The sequence below is a fragment of the Lingula anatina genome, chromosome 3, assembly GCF_051362555.1.
Source record: "Lingula anatina isolate TDL-2025a chromosome 3, LinAna3.0, whole genome shotgun sequence".
NCBI lineage: Eukaryota > Metazoa > Brachiopoda > Lingulata > Lingulida > Lingulidae > Lingula > Lingula anatina.
In genome coordinates, this window is record NC_141769.1 from 13,212,967 (window position 1) to 13,227,600 (window position 14,634).

At 34.5% G+C, this 14,634-nt stretch overlaps 1 protein-coding gene across 15 annotated transcripts in view; it reads left to right on the top strand.

Moving 5' to 3' along the window:
- LOC106181557 (uncharacterized) overlaps positions 1-14,634 on the top strand; it is a 49,319-nt gene that overhangs the window by 18,127 nt on the left and 16,558 nt on the right. For 9 of the 15 annotated variants that reach the window (XM_087007578.1, XM_087007583.1, XM_087007576.1 and 6 more), the window contains one exon: positions 1,704-1,778. The exons of 4 other annotated variants lie outside the window; for them this stretch is intronic. The gene's annotated coding sequence lies outside the window, so the exon portion shown is untranslated. Of the gene's footprint in view, positions 1-937; positions 1,253-1,703; positions 1,779-12,353; positions 12,857-14,634 lie in introns of those variants that run through there. 2 more of the 15 variants (XM_087007581.1, XM_087007585.1) reach the window with 2 other exon arrangements.

Consider the following 14,634-nt stretch of genomic DNA (forward strand, 5'->3'; position numbering starts at 1 on the left):
TTTTTTAAATTATGCAATATCATTGGCTCAAGATTAACTAAAATAATATTATTTAAGTTCCTGCAGACTAAGGGTTACATTAAAATGTTTTCATGGTATATAGTATAAAATAGATGGATAAATGGATGGGGTTGGGTGGGATGGGACAGACATTTCATAACCACAGTGGTTTATTTTTCATATATTATGTTGTTTTCAAAATGAGTTACTATCTGGCCCTAATAACCCTACTCTTTGTATTTTGACATGTGTATCAAAGATTGGTCAGTCGTGTCAAATTATGGCAATTTTCTTGGCTTGTGCATTGCCCATGATTGCGAAAATGTGCCCATAAATCTACTATATTTTGAAGAAAGTGGTCTTAAAAGTGACAGCAGTGTAATTTTCTCCTATTCCCTTTATTAAGATAATGCGTTTTCTTGGTCAGAAGTGATTTTCCTTTCTTGTATTTATATTTACTGTTCTATCCAATGCATACCTAAGTGGTCGCATGTTATATTGTAAAGGTAGTAGGGCCAATGGAAAATGTTATTTCTTATCTCACTTATTTATTAGTTCTTTATCTGATGATTTGTGATGTCCAGTTAGTAACAGTGATTTATAACCTCCCCTCAGGTAACAGCAACATTAAAGGATCCTCCCTTCTCATACATGGAAGCTTGTCTTATTTGTATTATTTAGAATGTACACACCTGTAAATACTGTAAGTCCCCCTGTTCCAAGATGTGCATTTCATTTCACATCTATTATAAAATATGCATGCACCTAGAACCAGCACAAAAGAGCTTTCATATTCCAAAAAATCACAAGGTTTCATAAGTCCAGTAGGCAATATATTTATGTCATAATAACACCAAATGAGAGAACCTGTCAGGTGACACGTCTTAATCAGTATGTTTAAGCTGTTTCCTGCCTATTAACGTGTGTTAATCACCATTTGCATCTCCTCAATCACACGGGTACATACGGGGCTTCTTGACAGCAAAAATCTGCATGTAGACAGTCAAAAGGGTAGTTGTAACCCCTCCCTGAAACAAAGATGGTATGTTATATACATGGCAGATATTTTGAATGTGTGATGTAGTGCATCTGGTCGGATGTGGTTGGACGTACTTTACTGAGGAATCAAGAGCAGCTGCTATCCTGAGAGAGACTGATCAAGTGAATCTTCTAATTAGGTTGGAGAAAGTGTCATCCTAGGCTCTACTGTCAAGAGATCTTTTCTAACCAGGCTGCCAAAGGCATCATCACAGTAAAGATATTTTCTGCCTTTTTGTTTTCATTTAGTCTTAAGTAAAAAAGGACATTAAAGAAAGAATAAAGAATAGTAAAGATATGAATAATCTAACACTAACAAGACAGGGTAATTCTAGATTAGAATATAGGGTTTCAGTACACAAGGGATGCTTATATTAGCTTTGGTTATTGGAATTTGTAATTGTGTCTAGGTGTTAGTCATGGCATTTGAGGTACATTTTCATTACATGTTACCTAGAGTTATGTGTGACATCAAATTTTATGGTTGCAGCAGTTTTGTTACATAGTAAATGTGAGGTGTTATGATAACATTTTATGATATGCAACTGGCACTATAAGTAAAAATTACTATTGATGCAATCTGCAAAGGGGCATATCAGGACTGGAGGAACCTCCTAGGTGAATGAAATGTTCCTTTGGTTAAATTTCCATCTCTCTGTTTCCAGGAACGGCAAACCAAGGGGGTTGATTACACTAGATAGTGAAAGAAAGTATAACAAAGATTTGCCCAGATACTTTTGGTAAGTCAAGGTTTTATTTTTTAAGGGTTGAATGGTGTATATTTGTGTGTGCGTGCTGATATTGTGTTGGTACTTCAAATACATAATGCATTATATCTCTGCATTGAAAGAAAAAAGCAGTGGGTTTAACATCTAAGTCCTTATATTTAAATTAGTGCAACAACATTTTTAAACAAATGAAATAATGTAATGTAGAAATGTTATGTATTTAATATTTATAATTGGATACATGTAGGAAATCTGTTAGATATCTGCAAAGAATAAAACAAAATTTAAGTGAAAATCACTTAAACAAGGTTGATCTGTGGTCGTTTGTTTAAACTTTGATATTTAACTCTGTAGGATGTTTTGAAACTGTCAGACACTAAAGTCAACAATCAAACCTTGTCATGGGAAACAATCATTGGGAATCAGATTTTCTTGGAACATCGTGTGAGGGTCGGAAATCATCAGATATGAACCATGTTTTTTTTCCAATTTGATGAATTGTTTGACAGATTGTTGGAGTGGATAGCTCTGTAAGATATATTCTGCCATTGTGCATATGTTCTAAGATTACATTTAAAGGTAGCAAGTTAGTGATGGATCTTAATTAACTACTGTGTTTTTGTGTGTTGGATTTCTGAATCAAATTTCAAAGACAATCAGCCCAACAGTTTGGATCTGTCCTCATAAACTAAGCCCAGACATAACTTCCCATCAATAAAGTTGTTTCTATTTAAGGAAGGGTTGCTTCATCTTTGTAACAGTCAATCCTCCTAGTTGTGGATCTTTATCTATACAGTTATATAGGTATGCGTAATGTTATTTTTTAAAAAACAGCTGAAAGCCTCTTTATGTTTGTGAAACACAATGTAACTGTTTTGCCATGTAGAAATGGGCCCTTGCCATGCAATTTGGTATAATAGAAACTTTTGTTTAGCTGAATATGTAGAATGTTTAAACTCATTACTATTTCACCCTGTCTTACCAAAATAAATCCATGCAAAATAAGGGTAAAATATGAGTCAAGCTTTCAAAATAATCTTACTATACTTGGAGATAAGTGACAATAGTCAGTCCTCATGACGGCCCCAGCGTGATCACACGTGGACTAATTCTACTTTATGTGAAAGATAAAAATTGTGTCTAATTACGAATGTGAGTCGTGTGCCTCGGCCGGACTTGGATGTCGTCTTTGCTGACCTGGATGATGTTAAGCATGCGAGCGGGTACTTTAAGCTAGATGGATGAGACTACTAAAACTACCATTCACTTTGTATAACTGCAAATTTTCTGTTGATTATTTTGCTTGAAACAATGGTCATGTAACTGCCAATGAAAATCAAAATAAAAGATTGATCCGACAATCTCAATTTTTTTATATTCTAAAGTTGTAAAATTGTTTTCTTTGGTAAGTGTTATATTTAAGGGCAAGTGCTTGAAGGATAGTTATTAGGTACCTGTAAAATTTAGCTAACCACATAATGTATAAAAACTTTGTCAGCATTTTAGTATAACCCATTCAAAGTAGAGATAAATTCTCAGTATCTTTATTGTAGCAATAATATCCAAATTAATGAGATGCAGGAACCTCAATGCCATATTTTTATTTGATCTTTTATACCATGATGTTAAACAAGTGACATGCAACATTCTGTTTAACAATTCTGTTTCCCTATATTTTAACTGTAGGCAGTTTCACACCTATTGGCTGGCTGGCACCACCATCGCTCAGCTCCGGCTTTATTTGTGCTGTTCATAGACATTAACTTTTACTGAGAAATTTCTTGATCTGGTACATGGTCCGTCCCTTTCTACAAACTTATGTTGTAGAACTCTATAAACAACTACTTTCTGTAGCTAAAATTAAGCTATATTACTCAACTCAGATTAATTGTTAACACTAAGAAAACTTTAAAAAAAGAATGATAGTAAAATCAAACAATTTCATCATTTTGGAAAGTGAGAGATCAAGGAGGTTAGAACAATACTCATGCATCTACCATCATTTTTACAAATAATAAAGTTCTATAACTTTTGAAATGTGCAAGGTATTGATAATTTAACTATTCTATGGACAGCTGACTCATAGTCTGAGGCATGTAAGGGTGTTGGCCTCTGAAAGGTGATGTAACTAATGTCTTGAGAAGCTTCTGCGGAGGGTCCTTGTGAAGCTCGCTCCTACAAACGATAAAAAATGCAACTTCTTCTAAGCATGCAATGTTGTTGCCAAGGTATGTGCAATAGAATTTGATCAACTGTTGGGTGTGCTATGGAAATTCATGATCACACCAATCATATGCTGTATTCCTGTAATTATTACCCTTTGGAGGAAAGTAAGTTGGATGAAAAGCAGTCATTAGTTTTCATCAATTATTAATTTTCAGTTCAATTCAGAAACAAAACTGGCTAATTTTAGGATACAAGTGTCTTGATTGTTTCTTGGCTGGACTGGTTTATGAAGACCCTTTTTTCATTGGGGGAGGGAATGCCTGATATTCATCCTATTAGATATTCATCCTGATGTCCAAGTATTGACCTTGATAGCACTTGCCTGTGAGATGAAAGACAATTTTTTGGGTGGTAAATTCACTTTAAAGCAGCCATCAGCAATTTTGTCCATTTTATCTGGTCTTGTGCCCCTTCCATCTCTCTAGATTTGACTTCTGTCTCACCTCAACTGTCTTGATCTGACTTCACAGGGACCAAATATTTGTTGTCAGACATACCGATTTTTTTCTTTAAAATTGTTTGACTGCATGATTACTGTTTTTATTTATTTATTTATTTATTAATTTATTTATTTATACTTCCAATGGATTTTGCAGTCATGTGCTTTTGAAAATTGAGAAAAGTTACTTTTAAAACAATAAATATATCAAATGTTTTAAAGTGCTAAAGAAAACTGATTGGCAAGGCACATTTTTATGATCTCCCAACAGCATGATATTCTAACACCGTTTGGTGATAACCTTTTACTTTGAATATAAAAATAACATTAAGATTACCTTTCATAGAATGAACCCACTCTGGTCTTGAGATGTCCCCTACGTTAGGCTTACCCCTCCATTGAGGAAGGGCCAGCTCAAATATGATTAATTCATCATCAGTACAGTAACTGTGGTTAATGGTCGCATTGTATTGGGGTTTGGCTAATATGTTTTAATCCAAGAAACTATCCTGTATTCCGCCTATGTCTGCTGTCTGAGTGAATGCACTCACCTTGATGTTCTCATTTTGTCTTGGTTTTATATAAGCTTAAGGTATGTACATATGATTGTTATGCTACAGTTCTTTAATTTCTGCTGCTGGTGAGGCAAAAAATATAATATTAATAGAAAAATAATAATAATAGAGAATAATAGAGGACTGTTGGTAGAAAAAAAGCAATTTGTATTCAGCGGTTAGAAAAATAATAATAATAACAGAGAATAATAGAGGACTTTTGGTAGAAAAAAAGCAATTTGTATTCAACAGTTGTTATTGACATTTAGTTTTAAAAATTAATTGATGTGAATGTAAGCAGAAATCGAGCAGAAAAGATCAAACCAGTGTCAAGCTGGATTAAACCAACTAACCTACTGACTGAGTAATTAATGTTAATTCAGTTTTAGTTGAAATCAGTATGGTAAATTCCAGCCAGAATAAGGTTGATGATATACATTGGTGTCAAGGAGGGTTTAGGAACATAATCCATTAGTCAGTTTTATCATGGTGTTTTTTTTCTCAAAGCCTATCATTAGATTATGCAATAAAAATGCCTGCTCTCTTGATGAGAGAGGGAAGATAGCATTTTGCTCCTCTGAAGTGCTTCTGGGCATAGCAAGCCATCATTAGTGTTGTTAGGGAGAAGTTGTAGCCTGCTACTTAAAATAATGATTCAAGTTTGATACTTATGACTTTGATTTTAGTCGTCAGTATGTATAGCGAGCTCTGTGGCATGTCATTGCTATGCTGCAGTGTTGAGTTTGACGGAAATCCACCTGGCATTTTTACACCCAGTTTAACGGCAGTGCCGTAAGTAAAATATATGATATGGTTTATAACTATCATTTGTAAGCTTTTGAATTTGAGAAAAAAAAAAGACATGAAATGTTGGATTTAGAAAACAATTTGAGTGGGGTGGCTATGATTGGTTACACATACGTGTATCATGCAGAAAATGAGAAACAATGACAATTACACCAGGTGGTATTTGATTTATTCATATCAAACACCCATTTTATAGAATGCATGTACAGACCCAATTTTATTTAACTTGAAACAAGTCTCCTTTATTCTGTTGTTTGCCTGAGTGAATTAAGTCCATTTGTTTCTTTGCTGTATGTAAGACACTCCTTTCTTCTGTAAGAGAGATTATTGGATTTTAATATTTTCTTGTAATGGTTAATTTCAACCACAAGTTGAGCAACAAGTAGTTTAAAGTTTAGCTGCCTGTCATAAGCTGTATTCTCAACAGGTAAAGAATTGTGGCAATTCAGTTATCGTTTTACAGTTGAGTGATTTATCCGACACTTTGAAAACCATTTTCATCAACTTCTTGAGTAAAGAGTGCTCATTGTTTTTGTGCCAGAGAGTAAAAAAAGTCAAATGACAATGTTTAAACATTTCAAATTCTATATGCAGCTATTTTTAAGTCTTGGTAACCTGAACTCTACCCCCAGAAAAACTTCTGAAATTTCAGAGACAGAATACCCTCCATTCTGGTGATGCAAATATCTGGCTCTGCCACCACTTGTTGCATGATTGTAAGCCATTATGTCACCACAGGCAATGAATTAGGATAGAATCTCGGGAAAAAAATCTTTCAAAATGTTTAACATTCTTTCTTGCAACAGGGTGTTTGCTAGAATAGGCAGTGACTGCGCAGAAGATCTCATTGTTTCACCTGTTTGAAAGCAACTGAGACAGAGAGGTGAAACTTTGTGTCATCATTTGATTGATTGTGTCATAAAACAAGAGAAATTGTGAGGATTTTCTCATGAATCATCTGCGGCCTACAGTGTTGTGTATCAGGCTGCGGTGCTGAAGTGAGGTGGTGCAAAGGCACCGGTTAGGACACACATGAAGATGTGCTGTGAGCATCTTGAGGAAAGAATAAACAATGGATTTAGATAGTCATAATTAGTGTGCCAGTTATTTAAGATTTCATTCATTCTGTCTGGCTGCTTCCTTGGCTGTCTTTCTATACATCTCTTTGTCCTTCTGTTTGTCTGCCCGTTTGAAGCCCATTTTTCATAATTAGGGATGGTTCCCCCACCTACTACCAACTTTCTTGGGTGGCCCTCACGTACCTGGTTAAATATTTTTTGTTTGAAATCATTTATTCAAGATTTTGCTGGCATTGAAAAGAATAGATAGAATGAGAAATGTTAAAATGAGTAAAATTAGGCCGATAATAATGATAGCTTCTATTCCTCAGAAAAAATAGGTACCCAATACATGGAAATCTTTATTAAATTCATACCATTTTTATTGAGCACTGGTTTGCACTTGTTTGAGTTCTGTCAGCTTGTGAAACCTGTGCCTATTATTTCGACTCACATATGTGTCTCCAACACCTTGTGGCGTATGGTTTGTAGTAAATATAAATGGGGTTGTAACATCAGTGGCCTTGTATTGGGGATGGTTCCCACACCTGTTGCCAACTTTATGGGTGGTCATCACCCACCTGACTACACTGATGTCTTACTTTAAGGGTTTTACAACACTGTTAATAAGACATGAGATAATGAGCATTGTTAACTATGTACAGATATTTATTAAGGTTTTCTGCACAATTAATGTTAATTATGTGTAAGAAATTATCAGTGTTCTTATAACTATATATAGATGCATATCAAAGCAATGTGAATCACTTGTGGTTGTATTTGGAGACCTATGGTCCTGTGCCTTCTGGTAAGGTTGGAACTTAAAATACAAACACTGCTCTGAAAACTTTGTGAATTATACATTGTTAAATTGCACTGTCAATTTTGATGCCTTCAAACTTGTTTACTGATTTTTTTTAAAATTTCACTGCCTAAATGATTAAAACGAGATATTGGTCTTCTTTTATGATTCATTTTTTGTTATTTTGAAAAAAACAATTAATTTAGGAAATTAGACTATAGTAAACAGAAATATTAGATTAAAATTACTGTATTGATACTTCCATAGAAAAATCCCATCATAAATTCACATAGAAGAAGTAACCCTGCAAAAGTGTAATAGCATATTGTAAAAAATACAATACTCACTGGCATATTTTGTAAACATTACACTGTTGTGCACAGTGAATGATTTATGGAGATGCTTCGCAATTGTCCTCATTTGCCCTCCTTACTGACATCATAATCGTGCTAGTACTACCTACATCAAGATTCATGCTAGCTAGAATTTTTTTCCAGAAGTAAAGATAAAGATATTTTGACAGAAAAGAATTCAAAACTTATTATCTTTTTTTATTAGTTTGATTTGATTCCATAAAAAATAAGGTATTCATCTAGAGAACACCACGTGTTATAGCCTCAACTCCTGCTAAGACAGAAACTTTCACCCAAGTAACAAAAATAAAACATTTTGGCAAAAAGAAATATTGCTTTGATTCAACAAAAACATTAAATTTTAACATCAGCTCTACCATTATTTCATGCACTGTGACTGGGTAAAATTATTTTTGGCTAAAACAAAATATATCCCGTAATGACTCTATCCAGAGATCACTCCCTGGATATTCCTTCCTGAAGGTATCACCATGTACACCAAAGCCTAGGACATGGCTCTCTGGATCACATTCAGATTGTTTTCCAGATTGACTAGAAGGCTAGAACCTGGGAGATACTATGCAGTGTCAAACATGGTTATTTGGGTAATTAGAATTGTATGCTTCAGGTACAGCCTTTGCAGTAACCTTTTTTAGATATAGGTAAGTAATCTTTGCATTAATTACAACATAGCACATGAAACAAAGTCATTCCACAATACCCCCCTCCACTTCTCACCAAGCATTTTCCCCCTTGTATAGTTTTTTTTATCTCCTTGAATCATATTCCATGAAAAAGTATAGCATTTCATCTTATCACACCTGAACTTGATTGACAGGCAGGTGTCAAAACAATTTTGAGGGGAAAAGATGTAATTAAGGGGTAAAATACTATACTAAAATGATTGACATGCTATAATAATTCTTATTGTTTCCTGAAATGTATGTTGTCCATATGGAGTGTTACTTCAAAGGTGATTTGAACACAGATAGATTTATTCTAAAACAAAGATTCTGGACACGCCTTTTTGCATGATAAAACAGATTTGGGGGCTCTTATGGTATCAGGTAGTCAGATATGTTCATGAACAATTTTTTTTACACATGGGTCTCTGCATGCAAGAATGGGTGTATTCAAAGCACATTTACCAATTGCCAATTTTTTAACCAGGAAACACACTTTCCTAAGTCCTCAAAACGTATACCATTTTTATCAGGAATACAAAAAAAATCTGTAGCAGCTAGGAAAGAGAAAAATGATTTATAGAAATGCACAGCAGTCAGTATTATTGTTGAACTGTAAAATTGATGTCTATAAGCCCCTAAACTTGGCATATGGTTTATTATTGTCAAATGTCTAGGCCCACCCAAATATGATCAACCTCAGACATGAGTTCACTCCTTGATAGTTGAAAACTGGCTGCAGCAGTGTTTCTGAGAAGAGTGACGTTGTTTGAAGATTTGGGTTCATTAAAACTTAAATTATTAAACAGTTTGTTTATAAACTCACAAAGGGTGTGGTCATTAGGCATGAACGTAACTCACATCATGGACTTACATATGAAGTGGTTGACAATGAACTTATTAAGGTTTGATTTTACCAGTTGTATCATTCAGAAGATTAAGAAACCATGTGGATAAAAACTGAAATTGTACAATCTAGCTTATTTATTTCAAATAGGAGTTGTGAGTTTGAGTTCAGTTATGGTACAAAGAATAAGGCAATTAGCTTCCAAAATGTACCTATAATTACTTGCACTTAATTAGTTTGTTTGATTTCATACAGACTAAACAGGGGTTTTATTCCTCTCTTAAGGCAACTATTAATGGTGCAATGGGAATTCAATACTAATTTGGCCAGCTTTGAAAATAATCCCAAGCATGTGTGTGTACTTTTCTGAAAATATATTTTATTTCAGTGGAACTCACAGAGATTTGAACACCACAGGGTGTTTACACAGCTTTTCATTATTTTTTTGTTTCTTTGTGTTTATTTTGATGGCATTGAATGTAAAAAGTATTGCTATGATTTTGGATAGTGAACACTGTACTGATAACTGTACTGATACCATAAGGTGTCTATGATCAGAGTCTGATTTTTATTTCAGTATTTATTTATTTATTTATTTATTTCAGTATTTATTATTATTTATTTATTTATTTATTTTTCATGTTGCATTTTCTCTTCTTACACATCTAGGGTTTTAAAAATCTTGCCTTAGAAATACTTATGGAAATCTAAATATTTGACTGTTTCATTGAAATTAGATTATAAGAAAATAGATGACTGGTGTAAGTGTACTCTGTACCCAATTCTTTCCCCTCCCTAAATCAAACCTGTCAATTACAAAACCTCTGCCAGCTGTTAACTCTAGTGAGCGGTGCTTATTTTCTCAGTAGATATTTTGTAAAGGGTAAAAAGCAATAAAAACTATGTTGACAGATGTTACATAAGCTAAAGGGTGTGTACTGAAGCTTGAAGTAAACAGCATTTTTTATTATGCCAAATTACACTGAAAAAATTAAAAACAAAACAAGTTTTTGAGGGTATTAAGGTAAACGAAGAAAGGTAAAGACAATTGACTTTGAATTTTTACCAAAGAAAAAATAACCAATATTTTCAGTGATGTCTGATTTTAGTACAGTGACCTATTGATGCTGTCACATACCACTTCTTGCCCTCTGTACCTGTTCAGCTTGTCTGCTTTCTTGCCCTTCAGGTTGAAAAAGTGAAACATAAAACATCTATGTTCTGTGTCAGACTGCCGACCTTCATGTCAGTGCATGCAGTCATGCTTAAGTTTTAGCATTGGGCCATAAAGCAGTATAATCAATATACTTTGTGGCCATGGCATGAGTTAGGTCTTGTGTGATTATAATTTTGCCCTGTAACATGTATAAGGTATTTTTTCTGGCAGCAATCTAAAAAGCATAAGTACAATGTGACCTGATCAGGTTCTTTGGAAACTGGGGAAAATGTGAGCTTGGGGAGAGGTACTAGGAAATACTTTGTGTGGAATCAGACAAAGATAAGCCAAGTCTGGTCACAGTCTCAATGACATCAGGAGGTGGTTTAATTGTTTTTTTTAAATTTAATTGAATAATAATACTATCAGACAGGGGCTACTGCAGACTTCTCTGATCTAAACTGACAAATTTCACTGGGTAAATTTAAAACAAGAGTTGATAAGTAAATGTTCAATTTAGCTTGTCTTTGTTAGCTCTAAATTAACTAAATAAGATTTCTTGTAACAGTTTTAGCCCTTTTAATTGGCACTACTTTTAATGACTTTCATCACTAGATGGCAAGTAAAATAGTCTGCTTAGTGATATCAGTAAGGATGCATTCAGATTCACACAATGTACTGGCTGGCGCAGTTGAACTCTGCAGGGGATTCTTGCAGAAGTGCAATCATTGGAATCGGCTTAGTCAGTTCACTATAATTAATTACCTCCTAGCTGCTAATGGATTTGTTTCAGACAATTCAGCTGGTGTCACTGATTGCACTTTATTGAGAATCCCACCCAGAGTTGGACCGAGCCAGCCAGTACGATGTGTGAATCTAAACCAGTCTAAGTCTTCAAAAATTCCTACAGTTTTACTATGTGTTTTGGCCCACCTTACCACTCCATGTGCCCCCAGTCATTTTATGCAGATACAGTGCACATACTTAACAACTTGTGATTAGATTACTAAAGTAATTACGGCAGTCCCTGCAGGTGTTTTCTTCTTTACGGAACATTTTAGTGTGATGTAAATAAAAAGTTAAGGAAATATGTGTTCAAAGAGGGACATCAGAGGGGGAGGTACACTTTTTGGAATCGTTTTATTTTGACTTTGTTAAGGAATAAGCTGGCTGCTTCAAACAAATTGTGCTATTCATCTTGGTATTTTTACATTAAAGAGTTGCATTAAGAATGCAGAACTAGTAGTTTAACAGACCTGTGGTTGAATTTCTCATTTGTTATTTGTAGTTTTTATGTACTCCCAACTTTTTCTGTCAAAGTGGTGAACAAACAAGTATTTGTTTTTCTGTAATTGAAATGAAAATTAAACTTCTAACCTGTCAAACTAACTTTCAAGGCTTACACAGGTTTTGAACCTTTAATAGAGATCTATTAGAGTCTAAATATCATATTTCATGCCAGAAAAGGTCTCTCATTTACAACAGATTAAAGTTAATGTAATTTACTATTCCAGTTAAAATACCACTAACTCCTACATTAGACAAGAAGTAAGACTCAATAGCACTACAATGTAAATTCTCACTTGTTTCTAACATTACAACATATTATTCTAAGAACTCAGGTCAGAAGTTGGACTCCAAACATGTTTAAGTTCTTTCACCATCCCCACCTTTTACAGCCAACAAAGCTCACTGCACTGATTGGCTGGAGTGAGATTACATAGGATTGCATTAGGATAATGTGACAGAAGACAACTAGGACAGTGAAGCAGACGACACTTAGACAGAACACTGGGATTGTCCGGCACATGATATTTACACAGTTTGATAAATAGCTGTTAGGAAAAATAGTTAGAAAAGTACAGTTGACTATTCTGGCAGAAGACCGACTGGATTTATCGTAGGCGATGCCATATTGATGAAAAAGCTGATACTCAGATGGTGATCAAAGCAGTTAACTGATAAAGCTTTTTACCAAACTGCCAGTGGACTGTTGTAGTAGTCAACAGGTAGACCAGTAAAGCAGATGACACAGAGATAACGAAACCCGTGGCATTCAGGACAGCACCTGTTCAACCTTCCACTGTGGAAGCACACCTCTCATGCCACATAACAGATAGAGTGATCAAGGCGGTGGAGACAGACTTTATAATGATGGCAATGGCGTGAGTAAATGCGACAGACTATAGCCATTTATTTCTCTATGTAACGTGTATGTGTGCTGCAGTGTCTTTTTGGGGGGCTGCTTTTTTTTCACAGTAAACTGGTCTGAGGACTTTAAGAAGTATATTTTTCATTTTTAAAAAAGTTAAGAACCTCAAAAATAACACTTATTCATCCTAGCCATGTGCATTAAATGTTTCATGAAGTTTTCAATATGAGAACATTAAAAGTATATCAGTATTTTTGGCCAGACATACTACTATGCATGCCCACTGCATATAACTTTCATGGTGAAATAAGCAGATTGATTCTCACTTTATTTTAAAAATGAGCTGCTGTGGATTGATTAATGACATCATACCTAAAATATTGTCCTTGTACATAAAACAGTTCATATCTTTAACGGATTTCTAATACTGCCTCCAGATCTGTTGATCGAGTCAAACTTATTTGCTGTCAGAGGTGATTTTTTCAAAAATTTTATGGGTGTAAGTGCCACATGATTTACATCATACTTGAAATGTTCGGCACACTTTTTCACAGCATTACGTCATACGCAGATTGTTCTCAAGAGCAAAAAGAATCCACCCTTTGAGTGTGCACTTTGTCAGTATAGTTGGTTCTCTCTTAGAAATTATGCAGAACAAGTAGCAAGCCGAGGTATTTATCTGATGATGTATGCTCTGATGCACTTACAGACTACTTAAGCTGATGAAAAGCCATTATTTCAATATCTAGTAAATTATTTGTTGTAGTGTGATAAGTGATATATATGTGCAATTCCATGATTTGATATTAATGAAATATAGCTGAGGATGCTTCACATTATGGGTATATTATATGCAGATACTATAATACTGATCACTGAAAGTAATGGAATTAGTACCCCTTTCTCTCCACCTCTCTCTCCCTCACCCTCTTTAAACCCCTCCCTTCATTTCTGCCTTTGTGGGAAATTACACAAAACAACGTAATACCTATTAAGATATTCTCCTGTGGGAATACTGAAAGGAGAGGTTGCTTAAAAAGTGTGAGACCCATAAAAACCTAATATATGTGACTAAGTAGACCCTTTGATGCATATAATAAAACACATTTAATCTACGAGGTTAAAAAGAGCAACACACACATTAACGTCTTGTGATAGACCTGTTTTGTTGGTGGATAATTTTAGATCAGCTGTTAGCATAGTTACTGTTATGTTGAAATGGTTTTTTAGGGATATTTCCAGGTTATTTTTGTGAAAATTTTGCATATGCATCAAACTATTTTTATGAATTCGCTTTGCCACATTTTAAATTTTATCAAACAGGTATTTATTATTTGCAACCTAATTGGCTTGATAAAGGCTAAAAACAACTTACAGTCCTGATATTGCTCATAAAAATTCAGAAGTTCAAAAAACGTTAGCCCGTCCCAAAAGATGTAGGTGTTAAAGGTCAGAAATCCAATGGATAATCCAAACAGGGTTGACAGTTACTGTTTATTTATTGCTTGTGTTTTTCTTTCAAAAATTTTTTTTTTCAAATTTCTGTATGACATTCATTTACCATTCCACCCTACACAAAATCACGCCACAACTACATTGTAACGATCATTGACAAAAGTACAGATTGGTAAACCTTTTAAATTTTAATAGCTCCTCAGTAATTAATGTCTGATTGGTCTAAGTGACTTCGCCTTATTGTTGTGTACGCCTAGTGTTTTTGCTTCAGTTGCTGAAAATATATTAGCATGCCGTTGCAAGGGTGTTCCTCTGGAATTTGTCGCCCAGTCATTC